Genomic DNA, 10,801 nt, shown 5'->3' with positions numbered 1-10,801 from the left:
ATCTCTCCTCTAGACTGATGGTCACTGATGAAGCCATTTCCGTAGAGAATGATCTGCTATTACATTGCAATTGCTACCTGTATCTCCACTAATATGCTCCTCACCATTTCTGTTTATTGTTTTATCTTTAGCATTACAAGGTCCTCAGATTATGAAGGCCATCAGATATTTTGAGTCAATAAACCGATGTAAAGGGGGAAATTGCTGTTTTACAGAATTTTAAAGTTGCAGTTGTCTTATATTTTGGTTGTTCGAGATCCCCCTTTTATGATCAGGATCAGCGAGCCACATTGGAATCTGGAAAACCCTATAGTATGTCTTGTTACAGTAGCAGACTGTTTTGATCAAAGGATATGATGCTCTAGGTTGGAGGCATCTTTCAAATTCAAAAATCCCTCTCAAACTCCGAATAGGGCTACAATGAGGTAAGTGTTATGAAGCATACCATTCACTTCCACCTTTTACATCAACATGTCCATAGTATGTCATATGTTGTATACCCTGTATATCTCTCTGCAATTTTGATTTAAACCCAGAGGTGATTGATCATATAACCTTGACTTTCAAACTGCATGGCTATGAGATGTTCATAACTTGGAAGGTAATCTGCTATAGCAATAGTCATACATGTTTTTTTTTATGCTTTCTAATTATGGAAAATTGCAGAAGATGATACTATTTTGGGTGTAGAAATGGTTTTTTCTGTTGGGGTAGGTCTATTGTCATATGCCTCTAGGCTTTCCTATGAAGCATAAATGATTCCACAAACTAGGAAAATGCTTGATCTGTTGCCTACTAGTTCTCGTTTTAACATTGGTGATCAAGAGAATGGGACTTCCAAAACCTGGAGGAATATGATATCTGATTTGTCGTGATTTTGTGGGTGGCAATCAAGTCGAATAGGTAAGCTTCCGAGGAGTTTCAATCTCAGCTACAGTGGCAAAAGATAGTGGAGAAAGCCAGACGGAAGGCATATGAATTCACAGTCATATTGCTCTCCATATTTTGAAAAAGCTAGTTGAGGTATGTGAATATGCAGTCAATTTCCTTTCTTTTTTATATATGTTGAAATGTTGTGTGAAAAGCATGATTTTGTTGAATGTAATTCAAGTTTTGCCTAATTTATAGTTTTTGATGTGGCCTCTTCTTAGATATTTTATCATAAGACTCTCAATCATCAGCACCCCACATATTACTGTGCATCCCCCCACCTCCTGTATCCACATCAATTGTAAATTCTTTGGTGATAACTCCTGCTTCAAGGGTAACACCACTGAATTGCTCATGAATTTGATGGAAGTTTAGCGAAGCTCGAGAAAGTACATGAGATTACAATCAGTGGGCCAGGAGCACGCCGTGCGTCTGACTGTGAGACTGCTTTCACTACCTCCTCCCGCTGACTATCGTGGAAGTGACAAACACTTGATTGGTTATGCTCCTATGCTATTTAGCATGCTTGCAGGAGTATTGTCTATTGATAGTGTTCATGTTTTCTCATTATATGGCCTGGTCTCCCAAATTGCAGGCACATTGATGGCTTTCTTGGCTTTTGACTGACTCAAGTGTTAAAGATCCATGGCCCAGCAGAGTAATGGATGACCCCTTTGATTGCAACCTGTACATATGAGAATGATTGAAAACTGTGTGTAGCAGAAATCAATGCTTTCAATGCGTTGATTGTTGTATCTCCAGGAACTTCATTGGCCTCCACCATGGATCAGAGGCCTCAAGTGCAAGAATAGATGTTCAAGATCTCCAGCATGAAATCTGTTTGCCACCATCTTGAAGAAGAAATGGAAGGTCTTCCAGGTTATGGAACTTTGATTAAACCCAACAATTTTGATGTTAATGCAGAACAAGTTCAACTGTTTTCCAATGGTCGATGGGTTCCCTGCATTATCTAATTTCAAATCTGGAAATGTTTGCTATATCCATTGTAGTTATTTATGGTTGGAACGAGCACCATCCTGAACAGGGATCTGAGGGACAAAGGTATGAGCTCTGCTCCACAATGCCTTGCATTCCCATACTCATGCTCTTCAATATTTGTAGCAATATTTTTGTCTGTTACACTTTTATTGCACATTCCCTTATCATCCCCATGGTCACATATTACTAGCACAAATCACCCGTGGTCACATATCACTGGCACTCATCACATATCAATTCAGCATACACACACATCAACATCACTGGTTTTAGCAGTTACTTACCTCCGATTTTATGATCATGGTAGCTTTAAATTTGGCATTTTGTCTTAGTTTTTTTATCACACTGTTCTTTTTTTTTTTATCTGCACAATAGCTTGACCCGAGCATGCTAAGTTATGAGCAATTCCTGTCCAAATAAACCTGCATTAGAATGATGTTATTTGTTATAATCTAGCTCTTCCCATTCCATTTGAACATCATCCTACATTAATCAAAGTCACCCATCATGATCTGCTGGAGCAAGCATCGGAGCTTCTGTAACATGAGTTTGAATTACAGTTAATGACATCATGGAGGTCCGATTCGCTGAAGTCGACTGTGGTAAAATAGGTCTCCTGACATGAATTTCAAAACTGTAAAAGTCTAAATCGAGGTCCCCTTTGACCTCCTCTACTGTTTCTGGAGCCACTGCCAGTTGGCCCCTTTACATCCCATGAACGTGTTGCGTCCTCTTATCACAGCTGTAAACCACTTGCTGTAGGTGCCCCAACAACCCCTGTTGTTACCACCAATAGCATTGCATTTCCAGCCCTCCTTCTACTTCATGCCACCTGCTATAGGTGTCTGAACAGCCCCTGTTGTTACCACCAACAACATTGCATTTCCAGCCCTCCCCTCTGAGTAGCATCACAAAGATAAAATTTCTTTTCCTTAGAAATTCACAAATGGGCACTAGTTGATCTTTTGGAAATGGTATTTTTAAAACAATAATTTTCAATAAAAGCTTTAGAAAATTGTCAACCAAAGATATAAAAATCGACTTTTCACGAAGTGGCAAGTGCGGGTCGAATCCTCAGGGAACAGGAGTTACTCAGAATATCTCTCAAAAGTTTAATTTATTAATCTCAAATCTCAATCTACAATTACAAAGTTAATACAACTACAATTTTAACACTAAAATGAAATGAAAAAGCAATTCAATCTTCAGTTGCACGCCAAGGGTATTTTGGTCCTTTCGCCAGTTATCCAATCTTCGCACTTAGACACTAAACCCTGGAAATGAGTATGCCTTTCAACCTAAAAACAAAGGAAAATAAAGGGTTAATAACTTATGTTAATGATGCAAGCTATAAATGAAACTAAATCTAATTTTCAAGAAATTAATAGAACAAATCCTAATTATGAGAAAACAATTAACCAAAATATTAAACTAATTCAAAAATTAACTAACCTAAGTTTAACAATGCTGTATGATGCAGATGCAGCTCCTAATATGCATAAAATCCTCAAAACAGTACGAAAATGCTGAAAAGAATGAAATTACTAAGATGCCCCAAACTAGTGTAAAAGAGACTTTTGACAACTCTTTAGAAAACCACTGTTTGACAAAACAAACAAGGTCCAATTTTCCCGAATTTGGTTCTGTTCTGTAACTAACAGATTAAATAATCTGACAGTTTTTACAGAATGAAAAAATGATATCTGGAACTCCAGATATAAGCATTTCAAAATGGGCAAAAAATCAGGATATCGCAAGTCCTGAAATTTAAAAACCAGAAAAAGCAGTTTTCATAAAACGCTTAAAAATCAGACCAACCCAACTCGGATCGAGCTGAAATTTGGTTTGTAGGCAGTTAACACACTAGTAAAGTGAATAGAAAAATAAAAATTTAAAAACTCGAATTTTTTGCACATGAAATGACGACAGTGCGATAGGGAAAAAATTGGGTTTTGTTTTAAATGCACTATTCACTTTATAAATCTATTTAAACACTAAATAATGCAAATTAAACCTAATGCAACCTAAATGACATATTGTATGCTGATGTTAAATGCAATGATGCGAAATGAAATAAAAATGAAATATGATATGCACTTTATGACTAAAAACGAAATGAACTAATAATGCAATTGTAATTAATGTACTTAAACATGCACTTAACTATATGAATGAGTGACTGCAATTAATACAAGCTAAATGCAAACGAACTAATTAAGTTACTAACATAAACAAAGCAAGTATCAAACACACCTTAAACAAGCAATGCTCCACTCTACTAGATCGATTAAAAGAAAACCTACACTACTTATACTGAAGTTAATATACTTAAAAATAAATGTACTAAACCACTAAATGCTAAAGAGTGGTGGGTTTAAGATAGGATTAGGCTCACGCCACACTTGGCTAGATTGACTGGGTTCACTAGGTGGACTCGACTTAGGCTAGGGACACGACACACCTAACTGGGTTGACTAGATTGACTAGGTTAGGTTAGGTTAGGTTGACTATCTTAGACATTAGCTAATTTAAACACTTAAAATTAAAACTTAATTAATTAAGACTAAAGCTAATGACTCCACTAATTACACGCCTAATACAAGAAACCCTAGTTAAGGCCTTCCTAAATAAGACACTATCTACTAATCTAAAGTTAATACTATTAATTCAAATATTTAAAACCTAATTAATACACCTAATATAAGTTACTAAAGAAGAAGGTAATAATTAGGAGCTAGCAAATAGTTGGAACAAATTGATTTTGACAAAAACGTCCAATCAAGAGGGATAAACTTACCTTAATTGCTTGGTAAATCAAATGGGCATAAAGAATTGAAAACGTCCAACTCACAGAGGGGACCACACGTTTCCAACCTTGCTTTACAAAAACGGTAAGTACTTTTTGAAAACCTTTCCAAAAATCTTGAACACGTTTTTAGTGATCTTTTAAAAAGAAAGAATAAGTTTTACTTTCAATCCCAAAAATCGTGTATCAATCTTTTAGTAAATCTTTGAAATCCAAATGGTGTTTCCAAAAATATTAAAAGGAGAAACTTTCTCTCTTGATTGGAGTAAATGTTCAAAATATTTCCAAAATAGTATGCACGAATTTGGAAGACAGCAGATTTTTTTTTCTTCTAAACAAAACGTTTTCCACTCCAATTACCTTTCTACTCTTCTTCTAAAAACGTTAACACCTAGCTAATACAATGATACTATCTTAACCTAAACAATTAATATTCAACTACAGCAAGGAAAACATTAAGGAAACTAAATAAATATTCTAAAACACATTAATTGACATAATCTTAGAATCCAACTTGCCTAATTACACAAAAACGTCTCCTAAGCTATACCAATGAACCTGGATACTCTAAGACACTTTCTAAAGACACAAACCACTTAATAAAAACAGCCTAGAGCTCTAATGGAGCTCTAATGGCTGACGCCCCACCTTGGGGAAGACGACTAATCAAATAACAATACAATTTTTCACTTAACAAACATAAAATTGCAAAACTAAGCAAAGAAAATTATGCTAATGTCAAATCTCACTTACACAAAACCTTAATGAATCTAATTACACTAAGAAAAGAAAACACATTAACTAAATATTATGTTGGGAATTACATGAACCAAAAGAATACTAACCTAACTACACGAATAAACTAAAACAATAAGAATCTAAGCTTATCTAGCACTACATTTACCACAACAAATAAAATTTATAATAACTAAAAATTAATCAACTAATTAAACTACTGTAACAACTGGACTAAATGAATATTGAACTACAGCCGGCTAGACACTACAATTAAGAACACACGAAAACTTAATTTTTGTATTTTTCTCAATAACAACGAAGCACTAAAAACACTAAAACATCAAAAACGATATTTAGCAAGAATCAAATCCTATGAACTTGAGTTACACAACCTTACAAGACTGTTAACTGCAAACAAACATCAAATTACACAACTACACAATAGACTCACACGTAATTACCCAACTTCAACCCTTTATTCACGAGTTTGGCAAAAACATTCACACGACACCTAAGAATCAAAGCAACCTAATTCTTTAACAAAAACAAATCTCGATCACACAGGACACAGACGAATAATCTTCAGATTACACGAAATACACACAGAAAAGTTGCAGCACTTAAACGTATTGAAACACCAAGATCGGCTAGAGTTAATCTAGCCGATTTTTTTTTCTTTTTAATTAAAACACCAAACAAACAAAACCAATGATTAAACTAAATCAAAATACAACTTTTTGAAACGATGTTTTGGGAAAAAGAACAACACCAACACGCTGGACATAAAATGGAAAAATCGGCTAGAAGGGGTTCTAGCCGATTTACACGTTTTTAGATGAAAACGATAGAAAAACACAAATCGAATACACAATCAATGAAATAAAACCTAATCTAGCGTGATGGTCTGTGCACGAGCTCTATACTAAGGCTGAAACATGAAAAACACAGCAACACACAGAAAATAAAACACAAAGAATACACACACACATTTTAGGCTTTAGCTAGAAGAAAAGAGAGAAGAAGATCTACCTCTAGGGCGATCCGACGATCGTAGGGAAGAAGAGAGCGAACAATGGCCTTGGTTTGACGTTCCGAACCGTTCGAGAATGCTGGAATATCACCACGAACAGTACTTTTGCAGCTGCAACACATTGGAGATCCATCGAAGATGGAAAGGGTGCCGATTCGCGATTGGAGGGTTTAGAAAACCGGATGGAGGTAGGGACGGCTCATCTTGATGGAGTGTTTCGCACTTCCGATCAAGATTAATGGTCTCCACCTCTGCTACACCTGCAAAAATACAGAAAATGATGATTAATCACAGCAAGGATGCTAAAGAAATGATTAGAATTGAAACGGGAGAAAGACTAATGCTTGGAAACCAAGCAAGAACCAATCTTCAATGGAGAACATGATGGAACGATAGGTAGGAGAAGGGCTGGAGCTATAATCACAGCAAGAGGCGCCAATCCCAATGCCAAAGACGCCTAGGGTTTTTCTAAAAAGTGTATTTATACTTTTTGAAATTTCAGAAACAAGGTTATAAAAAAAATTATTCCTATGTGCCACTTTCTGAGGGGTTTTCTGTAAAACTTTTTGAATTGGATATAGATATGCGTGTGGGTTGGATTTTGGGAATTAAAAAGGTTGATCCAAGGTCAAAATAGCCTAATTGGGCCGGATATGGATCCGATTCACCTCAAAATCCGTGCCCGAACACTGAAATCGCCATAACTCTCTCATTTTAACTCCGATTTTTTTGAAATTCGAACCACAACCCCTTACTATCAAAATGCATCTAAACATGAGTTTAAAACCTTAAACTCATTACCAAATGCATGAAAAACTTGTTAACTTGATGTGCATTTTATGCATCATCAAATACCCCCATGCTTGAATGTTTGTTAGTCCCTTAACAAACCATAATTATGCTATGCAACAGAAACAAGAAATGTTAAACATGAATGCATAAAAACTAACTCACTTTCGTAGGAATCACAGTTCCATTTAGCATATGCAACAAGCCCTTTAAACCCCTGGCTTACACCAGTGGACGAGTAAGGTCTCGTGAGGGTTTGCAGAGATGCTACCCACAAACATCAATGAAATGCAAGAATGACTTTTCAAGAATATTAGGTAATTAAGAAAATAGTTGGAACAAATATTTCATGTAATTGACATTTTCAAAAACAAATTCAGAAATCTCATGCCACCATAGTAAAAATTCTTTTTCCTTCACTTTTCTAAAATTGTAGGTATCTATGATTTTTCTCAGAAAGTCAAGTACTATCATGTTTTACTTATCTATCCTCACTTGTATATTTTCTGCACAGTAATGCACACATATTCCTAAGCAATGAAAATTTTCTCATTCAGCACATTCTTTTTCTTTTTTTGGATTTTCAATTTTCACCCTTTTTTCAATTCTCACTCTTGAACATTTTTCTCACATGAGCACTATTTCAAATAGTCAGTTTTCGTGACCCGTGTAGCAAGATTTGGGTCAGTGACTCCCAGGCCGGCCGACCTTAGGGCACTAGATACAAAGTATCCCTCGGACTTAATTCCTCGAGTCACTAGACCTTCTATTCTAATAGTTTACGTATAGTCTTCCTCTCGTCATGTGCAATGTCTCTATCTCTTAGGCTTTTTATGCAGTCCATGTAACAAGCTTTCGAACCGGTGGCTCCCAAACCAGCTGGCTTTGGGGCACCAGGTGTAAAACACCCTTCAGATTCTACTTACTCGAACTACAAAGGCCACAGATATCTACTAGACAAGAGGATGATCTCCTTTGTTATCCTTTTCGTCAAGAGACTCAAACACTTCATCTCGTGTCTGAGTTCCACTACTAGGATTCATGAAGACATCAACAACTAAACGTAGCTCTATTCTTTTAAGCTCATTCTTCTAAAACATCTTTCCATTGCTTATTTCTTTCACAAAACATACTGTGCATACTTATACTAAAGTGATTCAAAATTTTCTAACAATCAAATACTATCTTTTCTTTGTATTTTCTCATAAATACTACTATATTTGAATCAGTTCAGAAAAAAAATTTACATGGGGCTTAAAAAAATTTTAAGCTGTTAGATTATGCCAAAAACAATCATATATGCTACAAACTTGTTCTCAAATGCCTACTTTAGCTACCAGACATAAAAAAAAATTTAGTGTGCATGCATCTAAACCACCCCCCATGCTTGAATGACATTGTCCCTAGTGGCATACAAAATATGTAAACATGCAATGCGAATGCACACTAAAAGACCATAAAATGAATATGGGAGAAAGGATAGATACAACTTGATCGGCTCGAGCTTTAGAAGTTTAATTGCCTTTTGACTTTTTCATCTGATCGATGAATTCTTTGAAAGCTCTTTTTTGTACCTGGTAACTGATACACTAAGTGTTAGATTCATCCTGCATACATCAAAACAAATGTCAGCACATATGAAATAAAATACTGAATAAAGAAAAATACTGAAATGAAAAACAAACTAGTGTACATATGATACATCCCTCTAGTTGAATCCTCATGCCTTCGTGAGATGCACTATCTCACACTCACCATTCTGCAAGGAATCGGAAATGAAGGGCTTCAGTCTTTGCCCATTAACCTTGAATGTACCTTGGGTCATAGGATCAAATAATGTAACTGCTCCATGTGGAAACACTTCTTTCACGATGTATGGTCCTGTCCATCTCGATCTCAACTTCCCTGGGAATAAATGCAAACGAGAATTATATAGCCACACTTTCTGCTCTGGCTCAAACACTTTTCTGACAATGTGCTTATCATGAAATGCTTTAGTATAACTTGGCATTCTCATAAGCATCATTCCTGAGTTCCTCTAATTCTGAGAGCTGCAGTGCTCTCGCTTTGCCAGCCTGGGTGAGGTCAAAATTCAATTTCTTGATAGCCCAATACGCTCTATGCTCCAGTTTGACAAGAAGATGGCATGCTTTCCCGAATATAAGGCGATACGGGGACATGCCAATGGGAGTCTTGAATGCAGTCCTATATGCCCAAAGTGCATCATCTAAGCGCTGGGACCAATCCTTGCGGTCGGGGCGAACTGTTTTCTCTAAAATCCGCTTAATCTCTCTATTCGACACCTCTACCTGTCCACTAGTCTGTGGATGATACGGAGTGGTGAATCTATGATTGACAGAATATCTTCTCAGCAGAGAAGCTATCTGTACATTCCTAAAATGCTTGCCACCATCGCTAATCATCGCACGTGGCACACCAAAACGACTGAAAATGTTATGCTTAATGAACTTAAGCACCACTCTATGGTCATTGGTCTTGGTTGCCACAGCCTCGACCCACTTGGACACATAATCAACCGCCACAAGAATGTATAAATTTTCGAATGAAGGCGGAAATGGTCCCATGAAATCAATGCCCCAAACATCAAAAATCTCGACAATCAAAATTGGAAGCAAAGGCATCATGTCCCTCTTGGACATGTTCTCAATCTATTGACATCTAATGCAATGCCTACAGAACTCATGGGCATCCCTGTGGAGTGTGGCCCAATAAAATTCGGACTGCAAAACCTTTGCAGCCGTCTTCCTACTGCTAAAATGCCCTCCACAGGCTAATAAATGGGAAAAACTCAAAATGGACTCGTACTCCTCCTCCGGGACACATCTTCTAATGATCTGATCTGCGCAATATCTGAACAACTCTGGTTCATCCCAATAATAGTGCCTCACCTGAGATAGGAATCTCTCACGCTCATTCTTATTCCAATGCTCAGGTATCTGCCTCAAAACCAGATAGTTCACAATATCTGCAAACCAGGGTAATTGTGATGTCTTGACTGACATGATCTGCTCGTCGGGGAAAGAATCACTGATCGGCCTCTGATCCTGCATGGTCTCCATGATCAGTCTAGAAAGGTGGTCTGCTACTACATTCTCGCTTCCCTTCTTATCTCGAATCTCGAGATCAAACTCTTGTAGTAGCAGAACCCAACGAATGAGTCTCGGTTTGGTGTCTTTTTTATTCAATAAATATTTCAATGCAGCATGGTCAGAATAGACAACCACCTTCGAACCGAGCAAATAGGACCTAAACTTGTCCAATGCGAATACTACAGCAAGTAGCTCCTTCTCTATCGTGGTATAATTCATCTGAGCATCAGACAGAGTTCTACTTGCGTAATAAATCACATAGGGCTTCCTATCAATGCACTGTCCTAATATAGCCCCCATAGCATAATCAGATGCATCACACATAATCTCAAATGGGAGATTCCAATCCGGAGGTCTCAGAATGGGTGCAGTAATCAAGGCCTCTTTGAGAATCTCAAA

Source organism: Nuphar pumila, chromosome 8, assembly GCF_984573655.1.
Source record: "Nuphar pumila chromosome 8, dmNupPumi1.hap1.1, whole genome shotgun sequence".
In the NCBI taxonomy this organism is placed as follows: domain Eukaryota; kingdom Viridiplantae; phylum Streptophyta; class Magnoliopsida; order Nymphaeales; family Nymphaeaceae; genus Nuphar; species Nuphar pumila.
This window is presented reverse-complemented; position numbering follows the sequence as displayed.